This window comes from Talpa occidentalis, unplaced genomic scaffold (genome assembly GCF_014898055.3).
Source record: "Talpa occidentalis isolate TD23 unplaced genomic scaffold, MPIMG_talOcc4v2.1 talOcc4.3, whole genome shotgun sequence".
Lineage (NCBI taxonomy): Eukaryota > Metazoa > Chordata > Mammalia > Eulipotyphla > Talpidae > Talpa > Talpa occidentalis.
Window position 1 is genome coordinate 73345689 of NW_023603184.1, and position 22976 is coordinate 73368664.

The 22976-nt window shown below is 41.4% G+C and overlaps 1 protein-coding gene across 3 annotated transcripts in view; it reads left to right on the forward strand.

Annotated features, from left to right (window-relative positions):
* THSD7B (thrombospondin type 1 domain containing 7B) overlaps positions 1–22976 on the forward strand; it is a 1502545-nt gene that overhangs the window by 665239 nt on the left and 814330 nt on the right. The window contains exon 1 of one of the 3 annotated variants that reach the window (XM_054699696.1): positions 14602–14744. The exons of 1 other annotated variant lie outside the window; for it this stretch is intronic. The gene's annotated coding sequence lies outside the window, so the exon portion shown is untranslated. Of the gene's footprint in view, positions 1–14601; positions 14745–22976 lie in introns of those variants that run through there. One more of the 3 variants, XM_054699695.1, reaches the window with a different exon arrangement.

Genomic DNA, 22976 nt, shown 5'->3' on the forward strand with positions numbered 1-22976 from the left:
GGGGTAGGTCATGATTTATTTACCCATATTCCTGTATTCAACACCTAATTAAATCCACCTGTCTGATTGGTGGAATTTTTTTTTTTAGGAAAAGTCTTTCCTTTTATTACTAACACTTTTACTAGAATGGCATATAGTCTGGAGAATACTTTTATTCATATTTGAATTATTTTTTCCTCAATCATATGCTACCACCTGACCTTGTACAGAACTGGGGGAAGAAGGTTTATTTTGAGTTTATGTGTTTGTATGAAGCAGCTGAAGTTGTGGAATAGGAAAGTAAATTTTGTTGCAGGAAATACTCACTTAGGACATTTCTTGTAGTGATAGAACACTGTCTATTTTAGTGGGAAGAAACCCCCATTGGTATTTGATTGTATGTAGATCAAAAACAAAAGATGAAGAGAGAAAATTCTAAATTGTTGACTGAAATTTTTGCTTAATGCATTGGATCTCTAAGTAAAAGTAAAGTGAGATCCATAGTACGTATGGCCAACTGTAATCACAATTGACCAACACTTATTGAGTGCTTGCTGTATGCCTGGCACTGTGTTAGTCACACAGTATGTGTTATCTTGACTGGTTTTCTTACAAAACAATATGTTGTTATTTCTCCTCATTTTATTGCTCAGTAAATGGAGAGAGATTAAGTATCTTGTTTCAGGTTTCAGGGCTGTCAGTGATGGTCCATAGTAAAGACTGAGGTATTTAGATTTAAGAGCTCTTTCCCATGATGTTAACTCCATCTAGTTTATGCAGTAATTTTCTTTCAAATTTCCTCAATATTCACACTCTGGATGACTGTAACTACATTCTGAATATGTTGAATGGAAACTCTTTGCTACTTTTGATTGAAGAATTATTTAATTCACATAAAAACAAGTAACTATATTTTGCTTGGATACCATTGGCTCATTATCTAATCTCATTAACTGTTGACATTTTGAGTATATCTCCAACAATATCTTGATTTCTTGGGAGTAATTATCTTACTTTTAGAGAACAGTGTTTGCTGTTTTCATTTTCATAGCAAGAGAAGACCAGTTTGCTGCTCTACCAACTATCCTTTTTTACTTATTAAAAGTCCTGTAAATGTAGAGCTGGTGAAAAGTGATGGATTGATAGCACAGCTATAGGACGCCACAGAAAGGAAGTACACACCTTACCTTCATTTCCTACCAAATATCTTTGACCAAAAACCTGGAAGTTTCATTTGTAGAAAGAAAAGACTAATTTGTGGTCTGAGACAGTCCCTCTAAAAATTTCCTTGAAAGTACCAATTAAGAAGCAAAATATACACTAGAGTGAAGAGGAATTTAATCATTTAGAGTAGTGACTAAAAGAGAAAACACCTTTGGAAAAATAGACTTCGTATTTATTAAACACCTTTAAATTGTTAGGAAGGATGAGCTTCTTTTTCTCTTCAAATGTATGGTAAAGTCATGGTGAGGTTTTTAGTGGTCCAGAGGAGTTAACCTGAATGGAGAGCCATTCTCAAAGCAATGTGATTTTGAAACTGATTGTAAGAAGTGGGATGTTAGGATTGAAGAAGAGAATAATGAGGGTCTTATCATGCTGATCTTAAAGTGTTTAAGGATCTCTTAAGTTAATTATAATGATAGTAATATCTTTCCTTTATTGACATGTTCGGGTCTCAGAAACACTGTATGTAGTTCCTACAATAGCCTAGAGCATTAAGTTGTATCACCATGTCCATTTCACAGAAAAGGAAATAGATCACTGTCAATTGGTAAAGTCATGACTTAATTCTAGCTCTGTCTGCTTTTACTGCCCTTTCTTTCAACCACAATACATAGTCCTCTTTGAGAATGAAGGCTTAACATAACAGTCTGTGGTGGTGGAACATGGGTGAGTTGGTAGTGGGTGCACTATGGTGGTAATGAGTCAGGCCTAAGAGTTCAGGACCTCAAAGGGTTCTTGTTTCTTGTTTCTGTGAAAAAGGAATTCAATGTTGTGACCAGAGTTAGACAGAGAAGCAAGAGATTTATTGTCCTATAAGAAGAAGAACAAGAAAGCTCTCTGAGCAGAGAGAAATCCCAAGTGGGTAGCCACTGAGGGGGCAAGAAGCAGGTGTTTACATGAGTATAGTGGGCAAGGAGTGGGGGTTCAGTCATTGGTGTCTCAGTTTTGTGTCTCTTGTTGATTGGTTGGGGTCTGTGGGGCCTCCCAGGTTACTGAGGTCCCCTGAGTCTCCCAGGTTATCTGGCCTGCTTTCCTGAAACAATCTTTGGCTCATTACTTTAGCATTGTGTTATTGTGTTGGTGTTCCGAACATTTGACTTTTACTGGGTTGGGGGCACCCTGACTCCCAACCTATTGTTCCTTATTTAGATGGATAAATGGGCTTGGGGCATTTGGGCTTGGCCACCCCAGCCTGAGCCTAATTAACTATCTGTAGCCATTTCCTAACTTCCTCACTTAGTAATACATGATGGGGGTATCCCAGTATTACCTCAGTTAAAAATAAATTACTTAATAAAAAAGAGGATGAGCAGTTAAGTTGATTCTTATTTCTTGTTTAGTTCGTGAAGCAGATCTATTACTAACGGGTAAAATTTTCAGGAGGGTGTGTTAAGCTCAGTAGACAGGTCTAAGTTTAAAATAAGCAAACTTAAAAAGTCATCTCTTTTTCATGTTAAAGAATTTATACTTCTAAGTTGAAGGGGGAAGTTAGTGCTGGAGAGTTTGAGGCCCTGCGTTGGAGCTCTGGAGTGGATGGAAGCTCCTGGGGAGACATGAAGAGTGTGAGAACGAGAGCCAAGGACTATTAACAGAGTAGTCATGTCTTTTCCGGCTATTTAGCAGGTGGTGGCTGGTAGAGGAGCACCACAAAGAGAAAATTAGATAATCAAGCCGCAAATCACAAGAGAACATGTTGTGTTTTTTTGTGTTTTTTTTTTTTTTTTTTGAGATTGTCTGCTAAATAAAGCAATCTGTGCGCAGCTGAAAAATTCCAGTTGTCTCTTACAAAAGGCTCCCAATAGGAAAGAAGCAGGAGAAACTGGTTCCAGGAACTATGATGTAGGTTGGTATTCTTAGGCCCTCGCCTCCTCTCCTCCCACTTCCTCCCATACCTCTGCACCTCTCATAATCTGGGAATTAACCTCTCCTTTCAAAATGATGATTTGCCAACATTCTTATGTTCTGAAGAATTTCTCTGTGTTAATGACTTACCATTCTAGAAGCATGATAAAATATATCAGGAAGACGTTAGGTTGGCTTTTTTGTTTTTGTAAGAGCCTAAAACCATTTCTTTCCTTTTTATCTTTTAAAACACTTTTCTTCAACTGTAGGTGGAACACTAAGAAGGTCATCACACATCTTTTCTCCCCTTCTATTTCCTGACAAGCTGTGTGACCTCGTACAAGACACCTCAGCTATCTGGGGCTCAACTTTCCTTATCTTTTAAATACAGGAATTGGACTACATTTTCTCAGAGGTATCTTTCAACTCAAAAGTTTTGTGATTCCATAATTTAAGCCCTGCACATTCATGCCATTTAAATGTCATTGGCTAGATCACCAAAAGGCTAATAATTGTATAATCAGGGATAGATCAAATACTATTGAAATACGGTTCCTTAAAGATTGAAAAAGTTCTCTTTGTAGTAAATGAAAGAAGAATGCTATTTTTCATGAGGTCAAAATGTCCATTTTGGTATAAGCTGTAATTAAATCAGATTCTTAGAAAATTTAGACTAGAAATATAGAAGACCCTCTTCTTCCCTGACTGACTCTAAAGGATACAAAATAATTGAACATGTTTTCTTGGGAAATGTATAGACTTTTAAGAAAGAATAAAGGTGAGGGCCTCCCCGGTGGCGCAGCGGTTGAACGCTGGGTTGCGAAGCTGCCCGCTGCCTCTGCAGCACCGGTTCGATCCCCGGCTGCTCCCCGGCCACCGGAGGAGGGTCCCACATGGCGCGCGGACCTCTCCTGCCGCCCGCTGCTCCCCTCAGCAGTGTACTTCAGTCCTTCTGCCTGCTCTGCTCCCTGCTCTGGCTCTGGTGAATTCTCTCACCCTCCCGTGCTTCTGACTGTACCCAGTGCTTGTATGAATAAATAAACTAAATCTTTAAAAAAAAAAAAAAAAAGAATAAAGGTGAAAAACTATTGTCTCAAGTCAGCTCAAGCTGCTATAACAAAATGCCAACATGGTTGATTTAACAAACAGACATTTATTTCTCACAGTCTGGGATAGGATGTCAAGGTGGTCAGGTTTTGACGAGTATCTTCTTGGCTTGTACATGACCACTTTCTTAGTGTGTGTGTTTGGGGGTGGGCTCTCTTTGTTCTTCATCACCTCATTGAAACCTAATTCAAAGTCATCACCTCCAAATATCATTACATTGGCATTTATGGCTTCAACACATTAACAAGTTGAAGTGGGGAACACAACAATTTCATCCATAACAACTATCTTGCGGAGACAGTTGCTAAAGTGGGATAAACCTAGCTTAGGAATGTGCTTTGACAAATAAGGACACAGAGAAAAGACTAGACTAAACAGGGTGTGGTCCTCAAGCAACTGAAGCAGTATCACTTGAGAGAAGGACCAAATCATGATTGACATGGAAAGCAAATTATCCTACTAGATGCAAGCCAAGAGGCAGTGATGCTAAGGGAGTCAAAGGGGTGCCATAAGCAGGAAGCCAAATTGAGGAGTAAGTGATGGACAGATCAGGAACAATTTGAGAAGCAAATGTGATATTTAGGGAAATTAGTGCTGGTTAAAGTTTGATATGCTATGAGGACTTTCCTTCAAATGGCCCCAGCTTCCTGGAATCTGGCAGTTTTGAGAAGCCAAGTAGAATCAAACACTAGAACAACTGCCTTTTAGACTCTAGATATCCATCCTTGGTCTAGGGCGAGGAGACTACTAAGGAATAAAGAGGTCTTTATTTTCCCCTGTAGGGGCTTTAGAAATTGGACCAATGGTGTATATAAGTGACTGTGATATGAAGATGATCCTGTGCCTCTGAATCACATACAGTCTTGTAAACCAATGTCACCTCAAAAAATAGATGTGTCTGTGATTTATGGTACCTTCACTTTCTATTTATTTCAGTGGACTTGGAAACAGACCCTCAGATCAGTCATGTCTCCCATCTCATCCACTGCCCTTACTCCCCCCATCTTGGGTGAGTCATTTCCTTCCAGAACAGTGACAGCCATCACCAAAATTGAGAACTCAAAGTGACAAAAGGGCTGTTTTTATAGTTCTCCTGCAACATAATATAAAAGTTCACCACATCAGGCACATCATCTTAATCACTGGGGTCAAAAGAACTTCTAGATGTGACAAGTAGCTGCCTCCTTAGTTAACTTCTCTCTTTTGATTGGCAAGAAGAAGATGGCAAATCAGCAACAAATGAATGATCACTTCACTGTTTCAATTCTTTAGATTCATCTCTGTCAGTAGGAAATAAGAATTGCTGCCTGAGTTTTTGTATTAAAAGAATACATGGAAAAGAAGCCCATCTTCCCTCTTACGATAAAGGTGAGAATGAACAATGGTGCCAGAGTCTTTAAGTGAACTGATATTTTATATCTTCAGTTCTGTCTGTTGAGTACCTCCTCTGTCCCTCACATTCTCTAGGCACTGAGGGGGTACAAGAGTGGACAGGTAGGCAAAGTATAGTTTTCATGGAGTCTGTATTCTAGTGGACAAATACAGAAATAGTAGCATATCAAAAATGACATATTCTGTGCAAAGACCCAAATAGTGGGGTGTGGTAGAGGCTGACTAGTAGCTCCTTTGTTTAGGTATCCAGAAAGGCCTCCCTGAGGAAACTGCATGACTGCTGGAATCTGAATATCAAGAGAGAGGCAGCCACATACAGGTGTGGGGGCCAACATTTGGGGAGCAGTAGAGGCCCTAGGGCAGCACTGAAATTGGCATGGGGGCTGGAGTTTAGTGATGGCAGTACAGAGAAGCAGGAGTTGACTTTTCAGAAAAAGAGGAGCCAGGCCACAGAGAGAATTTGGAATTTATTCTAAGTGTATTGGGAAATCATTGGAGGGTTTTAAGCAAAGAAAAGTTTTCATCAATATACTTTTTAAAAAGATCACTATGGCTGCTCTGTAGAAAACGGATTGTGTAAGGACAAGAGTGTAAGAAAGTCTGTTAAGCAGCTACTACTGTTGCCCATGAAAGACTGGTGTCTTAGGTCAGGGTGGTGGTAGTGAAGTTGGAGAGAAGTGGATGCATGTAGGGACTAGAAATAACACAGTGCTTATATCCATTTGGATAAGGAAAGAAAGAGGGGAATTCCTAGAGTTTAGTTTGAACAACTCAATTCCTAAATCCATTTTTCTGAGTATAGCACCGTGCTATACAGACTCCATATGAGACAAGGAAGACTGGGAAGAAGCAGGTTTTTTTGGGTAAAATCAATGTTCAGCTTGTAGTACACAGATTTGAAGGGGAAAAAAAAATCAATGTTCAGTTTGAAGCACACAGATACTGTCATAAAAAGATAAGCAAGAACTTGGGTGTAGACGTGGAACACTGAGGAATGCCGAGTGTTGATATGGCAGAGATCAGTTTTGCTCTCTATGACACCTTGAATTTTGGTGAGGGTCATGTGACTACTCTTACCAATAGGTTATATTGGTCAGAAATAGAGAAATACAGAAGAGGGGATATGAGGTTCTCTCTGATCTCTCTTTCTGTTACACAAGGACCAAAGAGTCTTCTAGATGGCAGAGTGGGTTTCAACCTGGGCTCCTGAATGAGTTATGTGAAGCAGACTCACCATTCCCTCTGTTAACCTGTGTTGATGATGCGGGATGAAAGAACAATGAACCTTCTTGTGTTAAGTCACTGAGGTTTGGGGGTTCATTTGTTTTTGTAGCATAATTTATTTATACTGACTACTCAGAAAAATGGATTTAGGAATTTTCAGTAAAAATGATACTACTTGAAGTCATGGAAATGGATATATTCATTTAAGAGAAAGTGTAGATAGAGAGAAAAAGGGAACTAGAATCTTAACATGCTCTAACATGCAGGGAATGAGAAAAAAAAAGAAATCCAGATTGTATAGTGTCTAGGAAGCTAAGAAGAGATGAGGCAAAAACATTATCCATAGTATCCAAGTGCTTAAGGGATGATTTTTGTGCATAAGGGATGATTTTACAGCATGCATAGACATTGCAGTAGCAGTTGCTTTTCCCCTAAATTATTGGTTGTGAGATAGAGCCTGGGCTCTGATTTCTTCGAATGAACTCATGAGTGGCACACAGCATGCTGTAAAAATGCTACACTGATACACTATTCCAAACCAGCAGGTAACAAAATCTGAGGTTTCTCACCCCCCCCCACCCCCGCAGCTCTGAATTTGGGCAGATGCAGATAGATTCCATACTAGGTTACATGTTCAGTACTGGGATTTCCATCTTGTCTACAGGATGCCCCTAAAGCTTGTTATATTGCAATTTCAGGATCTGTTTCCTCAGATATTCATCTCCTCCTGGACTCTCCCCAGGATGTATACTGGTATTCTGACACAAAGCAGATTCTAAGCCTGTGTGTTCAATGAATGAACACTCTTGCCTGGTACTGGCAAGATCAACTCCAACAAACTTAAGAGGATAAGGATGCTAGTTGTCACAAGCATAGGTGATGTTCCTGGCAACATCAAATGACCAAAGGAAGCCTCTTGTTCAGATTGTTTACACACCTAGTTCCTCAACAAGCACTTATTGAGTACCAGCTATGTACCAAACAACGTGGATTGAAAGAAACAAAGGAAGTATCTATTCTAGCCTCTACCTTCAAGGAAGTAACGATAGAGTTGGAAGGATGAGGCTAGTTTATGAAACCATTAGAGAACAGTAAATGAGATGGTGGCTAGTTAGTTGTAAGACTGACTGGCACAGATAATGAGCATTATTGACGCTTGGTAAAGGGAAGAAATAGATAAATATGAAATGAAATTTGATCTAGGAAAACTTCTTAGAGGAAGTAAGATTTTTGAGGGGGACATCCGATCTGCAAGGTTGGGGAGGGAGACTTGGAGAGGGCCTGAATCAGAACTTCATTTATTGCAAAGGGGCAATTGAAAAGCTCCCTGAAGTAGAGGAAATGGTATATATTTGACAAGAAACATAATTCAAAAGGTATAGTGGCACCAAATTAGGGAGGATTTAAAAAGTCAGTAAACTGACTCCATCCATCCATTCTTTGATTTGCTCATTCATGAAACATTGAGTCCCTACCATGTGCCAAACACTATGGTAATCATGTTAAGTGTGTGTGTCTGTGTAGTCTCTGCCCTCATGGGGTTTACACTCTTGCTGAGAGGACAGATAAGTAACATTGAAACAACAATGTAGCAAAATTTCAGATTGTGATAATGCTATAAAAATAAAGTGGTGGGATAAGGAGAAAGATGGAACATGCTGTTTTTATAGGGTAAGGTCTGGAAGGGCTTTTCTGTGGAGTTAACAAGTATGAAGGGACCCGTGGAAAGTGACAAGATGAAGATAATAGTAGGTTTCAGGGAATGAGAGTGGTATCACAAAGAGTGTTTCAAGAAGATAACACATAATGTAGAGAAAAGTGGAGAGTCACTGAGGTAGTAGCAAGGAAATGGCGTAACTTAGAATGTAAAAAAAGACTACTCTAGAAAGCTTTAGTTACAAAGATTCCTCTTATATGAATTTTCTTTTCAACATCATATGTTTTAGGGATTTTTTTATGTCTTGGATTATTGGTTATTGCAGCTTAAATGATTAAGCAATAAGATCCCTTCTCTTTGTTCTACCATGTGTACCATGCTCGTGAACACTGTACCTTGCGATCTGTTGACAATACATTATTTTCCAATGTTTTCTATTCTTCCTACCTGTAAAGGGACCCACTACCTATCAGATAGACTGATGTCCTTGGAAAACACCAAAATAGAAGACACAGGTTCTCTTGCCCATCTTGTCAAAGTTAGGCCTGTGAGTATTATGTGGCTTTTTGCCCAGTAGAAGAGGATTAGAGTTGCCAAAACTTTGGATAATAACAAGTTCCAATCTACATAACACCTGGTCTTTACAAACCAAGCCATTATGAATGTGATCCAAGTTGTCACTCCAGGGGTTTTATTATTTCCAAATTAGTTGGAGTTGTTTCTTTCTTATGGAAGTTGCCTGCCAGTATTCCCCTTGTTTAGTGTGGATCAAGTGACTGTTTCTTCTGTTTTTTCTTTTTTTTTTTTTTCTTATTTTTTGCTATGGTTTGGTAAGCTAGAGAACAGTGGGGAAAAAGGGGTCACTGTACCCTAGAGTTCATGGTCAATAATTATTATTGGAGTAGGAACACCAAAACAAAGAACTTAGATAACACTGGATATGAGGTGGATTCTAGGACAGGAGGCAGAAGCAAATATCCCAAAGTTAGCCAAATGGAGGTGGGGCTGAGGGATTGGGGACATATCACTGTTTATCTTTTCCACAATACTGGTATATGATAAGAAAACAGAACTAAGACTTAGTAACTGAGATAAAGATTTTGGGATTTTTGGATCCTGAGTTCAACAACTGGATGCCAGACTTAGGACAAGGTGGGAAGGTAGAAATAGAAATGAACAGATGGATAAGGCTTTCCAAATATTCATCACACTTCTATAGTTCTCTCTCTTTCCAGTAAGCGATCATCATATCTTGCCTGGATGACTGGTCTCTGTTCCACTCTTGCTGCTTTCTATGTGTGGGTGTCTCTCTCTGTATTGCATATGGGTGAGTTTTTAAAAGTCTGAATGACTGCATATTGCTCATAGGTTAAAACCATTCATTGGGGCTTCCCCGGTGGCGCAGTGGTTGAGCGCTGGGTTGCCAAGCTGCCTGCAGCCTCTACAGTGCCAGTTCGATCCCTGGCTGCTCCCAGGCCACCGGAGGAGGGTCCCACATGGCGCGCAGACCTCTCCTGCCGCAGCTGCTCCCCTCAGCAGTGTACTTCGGTCCTTCTGCCTGCTCTGCTCCCCGCTCTGGCTCTGGTGAATTCTCTCACCCTCCTGTGCTTCTGACTGTACCCAGTGCTTGTATAAATAAATGAATAATAAAGAAACAAATCTTTAAAAAAAAAAAAAAACAACACTCATTGGCTTACAACCTGCAACACGTGCTCCTGGTCTGCCCTTCTGTTCCAACTCTTGCCACTGTCCAGCCTCAATGCTTTCCAGGTTGCATGAACCTTGATGAGATTTTTTTTTGTATTCACTTAATTTTTGAAAATTAATTATTCTTTTTAATTGTGGTAACATTGGTTTACAATATTGTATGTGGTTTAGAGGCATAGGATCACACCTCCTCAGGTGTATGTTTCCACATCACATCTACCACCATGGTCCATTGGGCCTCCTCCCCGCTTACGTGCTAAGCTCTTCTGGCCATAGGATCTCTGGTCATATCACAATCTTCTCTCTTGGATGATGTCTACTACTATAAGATGCAGTGTATCTTAGTGGTTAAAAAATGTGCACACTAATGTCAGAATGCCTCACCAAATCCTAGCTTTCATACTTATCAGCTGTGTGACTTTAAGTAAGTTATGTAAGCTTTCTAGGACTTCATTTAAAAAAAGGAGTTGATACTAGTGCCTGACTCAATGGGGAGTTATGAGGATACACGTAAAGGATTTAGACCAATGCTTAGTATCTAGAAAAATGTCAAAAATGTTACCTCTTACTATCATTTGAGCCTCAGAATAAACCTCATTTCCTCTGAGATCTTACTTGGTCTGACCCTCCCTTCCTGCTCCTTTCTATGACATTCCTTCCCCACCCTGTAAAACTCTGTTCTTTCATTTTATATGTTTATAATCACTTACATATCTGTTTATTAATTAAAACCCTTAATAGATTGGAAACTCCTTGAGGACAAGGACTCTACAACTATATCACTGAATTACCAACATAGCGCACAGTGCCAGATCCATAGTAGACATTCAATAGATACTTGATGAAGGAATGACTGAAGTTGATGGTTCAGGACTAAGTGAGTCTGTGAATGCTGAGTGTCTGCTGGGAAAGTCTTGGCACCTCAGAGGGATTGAGCTGGGCCAGAAGCCAAAGGAGTTCCACTACACTACTTTTCAATACATTATCTTTACATTGTATTTTAAGATGTTGACACATCAAAATCAAATTACTGGACCAAGCTCAAAATTTACATTCCTATGCCAGGATTAAATGCTCTTTTTTGGCAGGAAAAAAGGTTCAGATTTTCCATAGACTCTTATCCAACCTGGAGTTGGCCTGAATGAATTGTGTAAATGAGACAATCATGGTTTCTTTTCGCCTACCCTTAACCCCCTCCTGTTTCACCTTGCAAAATAACTATTTGACTCAATTAATTACTTCAATAGATGGGTTAGTATAGACTAAGTGTAAACTATGACAGAAGGATGACTACTTGTTAGATGTGAGCCCCAGCAAGATACAGGCTGATACTTGCATTTCTCACTTCTATTTTAAATTGGCTTCTTTCTCTACATGCCTTCTTTATATCTTATTTTTTTTTATTGCCAATGCTTGTTTATTTTATTTACACAGCCTTTTTCCTACCAAGCTTGTTAGACTGTATAGAGAACATCATGTTGAGAAAGAGCAATGGCAAATGTACACTACTACAAAAAAGAAAATTTAAACTCCAATAGCATTTGGATAGTACTGGGTTACTTTCCTTGGTGGCTCCCCTTTGGTTCTCACTAGTGACCTGGCCCCAGAGACCATTTCCTCTCCTCCCCCTCTCCTCTCCCATTGTTCTTGTGTTTTGTTCAGTACTCACTAGAGGTGATTCAAGCCTTTGGCTTCTGTGTGTTTGGGGTTATGGGAATTTATAATCTCCAGGTTATTTTCCACATTGGAACATTGCTCTATTCTTTACATATAATGATGTCATTTATTTTTCAAGGCTACTTTCTTCCAAGTTCTTTCTTTGGTCATTTATTTGGTAAAAAATTTTGCACTTCTCTCTTCTTCCCCCACCCCCCTCACTCTCCTGTCTTTATTGGCAATGTTTCTCTTCCCTGCCTAAGTTACCCTCTTAATGTTTCTAACCCAATCTAGATGTTGAGGGCAGTGCTTTTATTAAGGAGTAAAGCTGACTATCTTCACAAAAAACTCACATAATCATGAAAATATGTATTTGAAACATAAATTGGGAGTTTGAACTAGAAATGTCTACATTTATCTTCTCCCAGACGTGTATACAATTGAACAATGTCAGAGAAAGTTCAGACACCTTATACTATTTGACTGTACTGAAATACTGTTGGCACAGTGCCTTAATAAAAAGTGACTATTCTGTATTTTAAAGCCAGTTAACAAAGGCATTAATGTTTAATGATCATGGTTCTTTGCATTTCAGAAATAATTTAGATAACATTTTTATGAATTTCTTCTTTTTGTTTTTAAGATGACCCAGGGTCTAGGACAGAATTGTCATATAGCTATTACCTCTTATATCCTAGACTCAAACTACAAGAGCACACATGTAAACAATACACAGAAGTTTTCCTATGTGTATCATAAGTGATCCATGGGTTGAGCAATGGGTTAATGATAATGGGCTGACATATTAATTTAGGTTGCATGTTGAAATCCAGTTATCAGTCTAAAGAAAAATATCCGTGTCACTATCTCTGAAGAGTATATAGTCCATAAACTACTTATTCCAAAGTTGTCCTTGATGGCTTCTTTCCAGAAGGACCACAAACACAGATCTTCCCACTATATGCATGTATGTGCGTGGTATGTGATCTGAAAATGCTGCCTTGATTCTGGGAAGGCTAAAATCTGGGAAAGCTGGATGCAACCATTCAGGAAAACAGAAATGCTTTTCTTTGGCTGATGTTCCTGAAGTTACTTAAATGAAACTCATTGGCTATTGATCTGTATATATTGAGATTACAATAAAACATAATGGACCAGTTTCTCTTTCTCCAGGCTTACAGGAGTGGCATTTTACTTCTTGAGAATAATGTCATGGTTTTGGAATTGGGGAAATATTCTAGGATCTGGATAGCAGCTGATTTATTTTTAAGACAGTGATGTCAGAAAGAAAAGCATAACAGAGTGTGATGGTAGTGCTCGTTGGGATAATAGCAATCGCTGTTTAAAATATTAAGTAAGGTGGGTTCCCTTTCCTGCTTTCAGAATCTAGTCCTACAACAAGATGGATCACAACCCTTCACCGTCATAGTCAGGTTTCCCTTTTCAGTGCACTTAAATTCTTTTGATTCTTTTTTCCCTTGACAATCCTAACAGCTCTATTTATCTCTTTAATCTAATTTATGCAATGACATCAAGCTTTAATTTTCTCATGATTATTTTTCATCTTTTCAAGCACCCATAGTGTGCCAAGCATTGGATAAAATTGAAAAGATACAATTCCTGCTGTCCCTGGGCTCACACATTTATAGAGATATGACAGGTAAAATATTCCGTAATTGGCAATAGGTAGTCCTCATGCTTTCCCCTTTTCTCCCTTTTGAAGAAACTTCATCTCTCTGAACAAGCCTAAGAAGTTCCTTAGATCAAAGGTGTTAAAAAACAAAACAAAACAGGAGGGTTTGAAACAAGTCAGAGTATGCAAACGACTTCAGAGCTGTGACTCTGCTCCTAGACTCCCCATATGCTCCCTCTACTTCTGCCTCACCTGGCAGGCTTGGACTTCCCACCTCTTCTGTTTTGCAGCCTCCTGCATCCACCACCCAGATGCCAAAGAATTCTGGCTCCTTCCTACCCCGCATTCCGTCCCCCCACCCCCAAACCCTAGGACTGCAACCTTAGCCCGGCTAAGGTTTTCCCAGACTTGGGTGGGTATGGCTTGACAGCCTCTGGGAGCCCCTGAACAGAGGGACGCACAGGCAGGTGAGGACCAAGCTTCCGGTGTTTCCTCGGAGTCGGAGTCACCTCCAATTTCCCCCCTTCTCTCTTTTCCACATATCCCACTAGGATCCTCTTTGTCTTTTTCCCCTGTAACACCGAAGCCCTCTCGTGCCTGGGAACTGCAGAGGTACGCCCTGGCATCCGGACAGGGGAGGATGGCCTTGTGTGCTTCATTCAACGTGTCTGGGTGTTCGCGCGAGCGCGTTGGGGTGGTTAAATTGGGGTGGGGGGTAAAGCACTCCTAACCCCAAGCATCACTTCGTGGATCCCGGGGGCGCAAAGCACTTGCCTGGCCCTGTTCACGGCGATTAGTGGCTCGGGTGGCCCCGGCTCGGGTGAGCTGGGGAGACGCTCTCACCTGACCCGCAACTGCACCCCGAAAGTTGCGGAAAAGAATCTCGGGGAGCTGAGGACCCTAGCTTGAGTCCAGGTGCCTGGGGCTCTCGCCCAGGGGAGCGTGCTGAGCCCAGGGTCGGGCTGCTGCACCCACTAAGGGCAGGGAGGAGGCGGCGGGTGGGGGAGGGGGCGAGGAGCCGCTGCCGGGAGAGGCGAGGGACGAGGTAGCTCCCCGCGGCCCGCGCCCCGCGGCTCCCGGGGACGCGCCGGGCAGCCAATCGCGGCGCAGAGGTGTACAGCAGATGGCGTCCGACTGCGCTGTTCCTTCCTCCTCCTCTTCCTCCTCCTCCTTTTCCTTCAGAGCCGAGGAGCTAGAGTCGCCGCCGGGTTGCCAGACGCTGGAATGGGTGGTCTCCCGACACACACCACCATTTTTCCTGCGCGCGGAAAGCTCGGGGCTCGGCGGCTCGCAGAGGCTGCAGAGGCGGCTCCGGCAAGGCGGGTGAGTGCGGGCGCGCTGCGCCGGGAGCTGGGGATCCCTCGCCCCTGCCGGTGCCGGCGAGGGGTGGCAGCAGCCCGGGGCTGGGGCACACACTTTGCTCTTTACTCCCCGGGCAGCTTCCCTCGCCCCTTCTCCCGGCCAGACGCGGGAACTTGCAGGCAGAGCGTCTCGGACACCTTCAGCTTCGGGCTGCAGGAAGGGTGGGCTGCTTGGGGCGCAGCGTGCGGAGTCCCTGGCTTGGACCCGCGGAGATGCTCCACGCGGAGAACTGGGCACATATCTTGGCAAGCGGCCGGAGCCGTAGGATTGGGGCTGCAGGAGCTCTGTTCCTTACACTTCTTGCTTGGAGGGGTGCTCGTGAAGGGAGCCAGGGATACCCCATCCTGTGCGGGGTGCATAGGAACCCAGGAGGAGATCTGGGAGTTCTGCGGGCTTTGCAAACAGGTTGACTGAGGGTTCCCTTTTAGTAACGCTGACTGCGAAATTTGCGCGTGGGTGTTCAGTGCCCCTGGAGGATGGCTGAGCGAGCCAAGAAGTTTTGTAGCTTCCTCTGGCTTATCAGTGAAGTGTCAGGAGGCTGCAGCAACAGTTTACATTTCCACTGTCCCTGGGGGCGACAGGGGGTGAACTGGGGAGAATGGGACTTGAGGTTTGGGTTTGACATCACGCTGTTAATCAAGAGAAGACTGGGAATAGGGCGTGAGGGTGGGGAATGGAGATCACGCGTGTTTTTCAACCCATCACCTGTATACTCCTATCACCTTTCCTTTCTTACTTACATCAACCAAAGCATTAAAGTTGTTTATATATGCGAATAGAACCTCCCCCTTTTGATGTTTTGTTTGTCTTGAAGTTAGAGAGCTTGGCATTTGTGTGTTTGGGGAGGGGGGCGTTTAGCTTTCTGGATCTCTTTTTAAATACAAGGGAAAAAACTTTATTTCAGGATAAGGACTCATGCGCTACTGGTACTTTTTTTCTTCGAATCATGCTGGATATCTGTTAAGAGCTACTGCAGTTCAGTTCTGTGTGGTCAAGGGAGAGCTTGATTAAGACCATGGGAACTTTGGCATGTTCTGTTGAAGATGCAGGGGTTATTTGATGCTGTTTGTTGCCAGCATGGTCTGCTGGTAGCCTACGGTGTCCCACCTTTATGTGTTTTGTGGTAATAAGTCTACTGGAAGAGTCTTGATTTCAGGAGTGAATTTGTGGGTGCTCTGTTATCACAGAACTGGTAATCCATGCAGGCAGGGTACATGCTAACCAGGTTGTGGGGTGTATGTGCGTGTCTGTGTGCGGGCACTGGTGCATGTGGGTATCAGAGTTTCATTTGCACATATGATCTTTGGATGTCAAAGTGATGCATTTATCTCTCTGGCAGTGTCAGGCAGTGGGTTTGTTGGGTAACTGGGAGGTCCTTTGCATCCAGGGAAGCCTTTTTGTGCTATTAACTCCACTCTGGTAGTTGGTTAAGGCATCATGAAGACCACTTAGGATGTTACTAATCAAATCAAGAAGTCTTATCCAGTGATGAGTAAAAACTGATGCATCTGTGGGTTGAAAGCTATGTAGTCCTGGTCTTGAGGCTTCACTTTGATGGGCTGCTGCTTTTAAACCTCGATGTCATTAATACAAGGAACCTTCTTTTAAAACTTAATGAGACAGTTTTCTGTGTTTATATGAGCTGAATGAGTAGATTCCTTGGAATTATTTACTTTATGTGGGCATTGCATTTTTTCAGTTACCTGTTGGGAGTTGAAGCCTGGAAACACTATGCAAAATTTAAGTAAAAAAAGTTACAAAGATAATTCTGAGCCCATAATAACACACAGATGTAATTGTTGATTTAAAAAATGTGTGATACTTTTGCATGCCAGCATGGATAGTTCCAACAACCCAAGAACACCTATAAATCACCTAGTTCTGAGGATTCTAGGTTAACCTGTGATAAGTGGTTGGAGCTGTGTGGTCCAGGAAATGATTGCTTACTGTTCATGGCCTTTGATAATCTGTTGAGGGTTCTTAACAAGTGGGCTTACAGTATGTCTACCTTAATATTTAAATTTCTACTTTAAGAATGATCTGTGCAGTGTTACTTAATCTCTCCATTGTTTTTAATCAAAGATGTTTATTACTAAAGAGAAGGGCTAAGAAGCAGCAAAACTGTCAGGCAGATACAAAATAGTTACTGATCACAAAAACAGTATAAACACAAACTCCACTGTTTGAGTACTGACATAGATAAACTGGCAACTAAAGGTCCTTTCTGTTCTCTGCTGAATGTGCCTTTTTGAGAGAGGTAAAATAGTAAAGAAAAATGGTATTGCTAAAATGTACTTTATAAGAAAGGTTATTAAGACCTTGTCTGCTTGATGCAAATCATGTTTTTGAAGAAATAAGGCTTTTATTGATATCTGTAAAAAATTTTCTTGTAAATCAGACTGAATAAGAGAATTAAAAAAAAAAGCACTAAGTTAGTGGCAGAGGAGCGTACAAATAAAAAAAATTCCAACGCATGTCAACTCATTTTAATTATACTTCACAAACTGAAGCTGGAGTCGTATGATTACCTCAAAGAAAAAATCTTGCCAAAATGGCAATTTTAATGTTCTGCACACCTTTAGAAAGATTAGGCGTTAAAGTAATAACATCGTTTCAAAAGTTTGACTAGAATGATGAAGAATAATTGACTGGCCCTATTGAGGTAAGAGTCAAACCGACAAATGATACAATACATTAAACACCCAATCCAGACAAACAGATTAAAGAATTCTAAGCAGTGACAACTTAAATTTGGTGGAGAAAAGAACAACACCATTAACAACACAGCTTCAGAGGCGCTCTGCAGATGGAATTGCAAAGGATGAGTTTTTGAATAACTAGAGGGTATTACAGCATCAAAACTAATTTACATGAGTTACTTAGATATGCTTTTGGATTTTTGAATAGGAACTGCACATAAGTGCTTTATGTTTTTAAAAGAGGACATTTTCCAGTATGTAACTATAAAAGAAGCAGCTGCATTCACTTTAACACCAGGCTGCTTCCTAAATATAACACAGGTCCTTAATTTAGAGCTGTTAACAGGATTAATATCTAAGTGATAATTAACACGTTAAACCTGTGAAAGTAGAAGGATTTTTTTTTTTTAAACTTCACTTCCAACTCTGGAAATGTTAGAAATTGTGAGCTTGAGTGGGATCATTGTTTCAGCAGATGTGAAGTCTGTGGCGCCCTTGCTCCAAGAAATTAAATGTTTTATTCACCCTTCAAAATTTCATTAATTGGGATTATTATTGATGATTTTACTAACATTTTCATGGGTGGTTGTTCATAATAGTGAACTGTAGCTACTGATGAAAGGAAGCCAAAGAGGATTAGGTGCAGCTCCCTGTCAGCTTGTGGGTGGTTCTTGAATGAGAAGGAAATAGAGATCAGTCATTGAATTCCTAGGATAACACTTTCATTCTGAACCTTGTTGCCTGGAGTTGGCCAGTTATGCAAAATACAGATACTTAGTGTTTTTTTTTTTTTTTTTTCAGTTATAATCCACCCTTGATTTTATTATGAACATTTTATAGCTACTAGATCAAGCAGTTCATTTGGAGGGGAAGCTAGAATTTAGTGAAATCCAATTACTCTATGTCTTTTGTTAGAATTTAGAAAGCAACCCTGAAAATGTTATTGCATAGAGTTTCACTGCTGCGGGGGCTCAGCATTGTTGCAGGGAGTTAGAACTTGAATCACGCTTGGTTTGTAAGCTGAACTTTTAAGTGACCTGGCACTACTACACTCTTAATATATTTTAGGAGTGTATATACTTGAGTGAGGAATAAAACACAGTACTTGAAAAAACATCACTATTTGACTAGTTATTGGTCATTAAGTATTTTTGCAATGAACGGATTCTAAAAGTGTAACTTGTGATATGGGAATCTGTAGAATTTTTGAAGTTGAAAAAGGAGCTCCTCATTATCAAGGGAAGATTGGGCATTGACCTAGATTTGAGGATCCATAAAAATGTGGAAATAATTCTTCCATGGAACAAAAGGCTATCATTGTTGGAGTTAGGTATTTTGCAGCGAGGCACAAGATGCTTGATTTTGATTTTGCCTCTCTAGGCATATTTTAATTGTGAGCCTCTTATAATTAAATATGCTGCAGTTGAAAACAGAATCCTAAGTAAATAATGAACAAACAATTCTTCAGTGCTTCGACTGGAGAGAAGCCCTTTGCTGTGTTCCACTTGCCTGCATGAAGGTTGGCTGTTGATTTGTGCCCTGGTGTTATGTTAGTGAACAGCTCATTACTTCTGGAAGAATCACAATGTTGAGAAAAGCTCTCAACTTCATGGCAGTTAGGCACCATTGCTTTTTGGTCTTAGACTGTAGTTTTGTAAAATGCATATTTTAATTTTGGGTTCTTTCAGGTCATCATTTTAAAAAGCATACCAAGTAGTACAATAAATGAAAGGTTTTAATTATAATAAGACTGAGGCTGGCAGTAATCCTCCATGCAGAGTTTGCTTCCGGGCTTTCCTCTGTTGATTTCTGCCTTTTGTGCTTACGTAAGACATATTCTGGGTGATTTGGTCTATGTGCTTGATACAAGCCTATTGATTGTAAAAATATTGAAATACTCTGTGCCAGTAGGTACCAGATACTGTTCTGAGCCCCCTGAAGGTCCCAGCAGCACTTTAGTCTTATGGGACCTCCCCGAGGCACTCTAGATCATCTGTCCTTACAGCCTCTACGAGAGTTCCCATTTAGTATGGCAGGAGTGCCTTGGGACCACCTCCAGGATTGTTGCTGGGGTCTATTCTGATTGTGTAATGCTGGAGCTCTACTACCTGGAAGATATTTTTAAATATCTTCCTTGATATTTTTACTCATACCAAGAGTAAAGGCATTACCATGTGACCTCGAAGTCTGTTTAAATTTACATGTTAATTTTTCTTATCTAACATTTACATGTGTTAGAAACACTTACATATTATTTGCATATATTTTTATTAACAAAGAGCCCAAAAGGACTAGACTCTTGTGGTTACCAGTTCATATGAAGTCACCACCTATAGTGCCAGGAAGGCATAGAGCAGGATCTCTATGATCCAAGCAGATGGGTTAAGGAGAGTCCTGGAGCCCTCAGTGGTTTTTCAAGATTTTATTGATTTTTTTACCAGTTACTGGGCAGGCAGGGGGGCCAGGAGGCTGCCAGGCCTTCCAACCTTCGGCAAGTCTTCATTCTTTTGGGCTCTCTGGCGTCGTCTTGCATCTGCTTCTCCTTTGCTGCTCTGCTGGTTCTGCTCTTGTTCTACTGCTTTCTTGCTCGCTCTCTCCTCTTTTTCTCTTCTTTTGGTTCTGTTCCCCTGCTCTGCTCTCTTGTTCTGCTACTCATTCTCCTCTGGCATCCCGTGACGCCGCCCCTATAATCCCAGTCTCAGCCCAGGTGCGCCCATCTACCTATGCCCACACCCTACTCCAGGTGCCCGCCATCAGGCATGCATTTAGGACCACAGGGATCCATCATCCATCCTGATGGTGGGAGGGCAGAAAAGCCTGACACTTTTTCACTTACCCTACACTACCATCACTGGAATTTGTTGTAAAGAGATTTTTACCACAACCGTAAAATAAGCCTACCAAGCCACACTCTTGGTAAGGAAGGGGCAGAGCCTAATTTCTAACCCAGCTCATCTGCAACTCTACATCCTTCTACCCACAGCTGTCTCAGACCCTTAATTGAAATGTATGTAAGTGAAAGTAGTTCAACAAGGCTTTTTTCTTTTGGGGAAAAAAGTAATTATTTTTTCCATCCCCATTTCTAGTCTTCAGAATTAACTCAATTTATTTTGTATTGACTTCCATTCATTTTTGTGCTTATGTGTTGTTAACGGGGCTTCATTGTGCCCTAATTGACCCATTCCAGGAGCTGGAAAATCTTCTGGCCAGTCTTGGGGATGAGAGGGGATTTGTGATGACTTTGAATGCTTGTGTAAGGGCAGGAATGACACTGAGCAGGTTTTCTGATCCAGCAGACTGGGGAAAGGAGGAGTCCTGGAGCCGTCAGTGGCTTTTCAGCTTATTGGGATTTACCAGGTACACGGCAGGCAGGCAGGGGTGCCGGGGGGCTGGGAGGCTGACAGCAAGTCTTCACTCTTTCTGGGCTCTCCAGCATTCTCTGGTGGCCTTGTTCTCATGGTTCTTCTGCTTCTCTGCTTCTGCTGGTGTCCCCGTGCTGGGCCCTTAAAAGCCCAGTCTCAGCCCAGGTGAATCCCATGTACCTCTGCCTACACCCTAATCCAGGTGCCCGCCATCAGGACCACAGGTTTCCGTCATCTATCCTAATGGCGGGAGGGCAGAAAAGCCTAATACTTTTTACCTTACCCTACAGCTTGTTACAGAAAATTCTGTGGTTCTTTCTTCTGGATCCATTCAAGCTAAAACTGAAGACAAAAACTTCTAGATGGGCCGTGAAAAACACAATTTATGCTTTTTCTTAACCAGAAATTATAACGTTCCAGGTCCTACATCAAATTTACTGACACTAGCCATGAACTTTTATTACCTTTTTCTATTGGGCTTGTTTGCTTTAAGTTGCTCACAAGAGCCACACCTGTTTTAAAGGGCCCCAAATACTGCTTTCCTTCATCCTCAGCTCCATTATCCAAATTCTGCCTATTAGTCAAGGCCCAGTTTTAATTATACTTCCACTGAGCTTTCTTTGATTATGCCAATTCACAAAGCCCTCTCTCTGTCCGAGCAACTCAGGTGGTAAAGTCTAATTTTAATGTTTGATTGAATCTATTTTCTTATTAGCATCTCTTGTGGAGTTATGAGAGTTAAGGATTTGAATGAGAAAGGCTACTTCTCTTTACTGAGAATTCTGGAAAATGTTGTTGAGGATAATTTGACAGTGTGGGGCCTGGGTGGCAGCCCTTTGAGGATCTCTAAGGTCAGCTTAGTATCCTGAGAGATAGTGAGTGATATTAATTACTGATTATCTGTGACATGCTACTTACCCAATTAGGTGCATTAGAATCAGAATGCCTAATCATCACTATAATGTTGCAAAGTGAGTACTATTATGTAGTCCCACTTTTCAGACTAAGAAACAAAGGCTGAGGAAACCTTTGGTACCTGGTTTAAGGCCAGTGCAGTTGTTAAACCAGAATCAAGTTTCAGCTCAATCTGTTGGGTTGCAAGACCTGCTCCGCTTGTGATACTCCAGACTGCCCTAGGGCCCGAAATTGGGGTCATTAAGTTTAATCTCAATTTCTGTGGGAGTTCCTCCCTAATGCAAGAGCACACACACTCACCCACTGCCAGAACCTCCACACACAATGGAGATGATTGACAGAGAGAATATTGCTGAATCACTTCTACCTGGAGGTAGAAGTGTCTTTTGGGAATATGGGAATACTCTGGGTTTTGATTTGGCACAGACCTTGTGTGTAAAGATTAAAATACCTTAGAATTATAAAGAGCTTGAGACATTGCATATAAAAGTGTTGATTTTTTGAGAAACCATTGCAAAATTCAGAAAATCCAGACAAATTTAGGAAATCCACATGATATTCCTTCTCATTAGTGGCTTATTATTAAGACAGAACTGTTCTACTGAATATGCAAAGAATTAGCTTTTGAAGTTAGCATGAAGTGCAGGAAAAGGGGGACAAAACAGTCTTCAGATGTAAGTGGGGTGGACTGGTGGTGGCCTGGGTAATTCCCGAGACCGGACTGAGCAACCTGGTCAGGGGTGAGTGACCTTGTCTGTCCTTCTTGCACCCTGCACATCATTTTTTTTTTTTTTTAAGATTTATTTATACAAGAACCGGGGTACAGGCAAGATGTGCGGGAGGGTGAGAGGAGTCACCAGAAACAGAGAGGGGAACAGAACAGGCAGACTGACTGAAATACAAGGCTGACAGGAGTAGCGGGTGAGACAGGAGAGGTCTGCCCCACCATATGGGTTGTTCTGTAGCCAGTGGGGATCAAATCGGCACTGCAGAGCTGCAGACTGCTTCACAGCGCTGCGCTCAACTGCCTGCGCCACGAGGGAGGCCCTGCACATCTTGAAAGGAAAGCATCCTTGGTGAAATGGGAGCTTCACTAAGAAGATGATGGTTCTTTGGTTTAGCAGGTGGTGTGAAAAAAATCACATTTCTGAAGATCTGTTTCTTAAAAGTGTTTTTGCTGGGTCAGCATGAGGTCTCTTGACTTGAACTTCCATGGG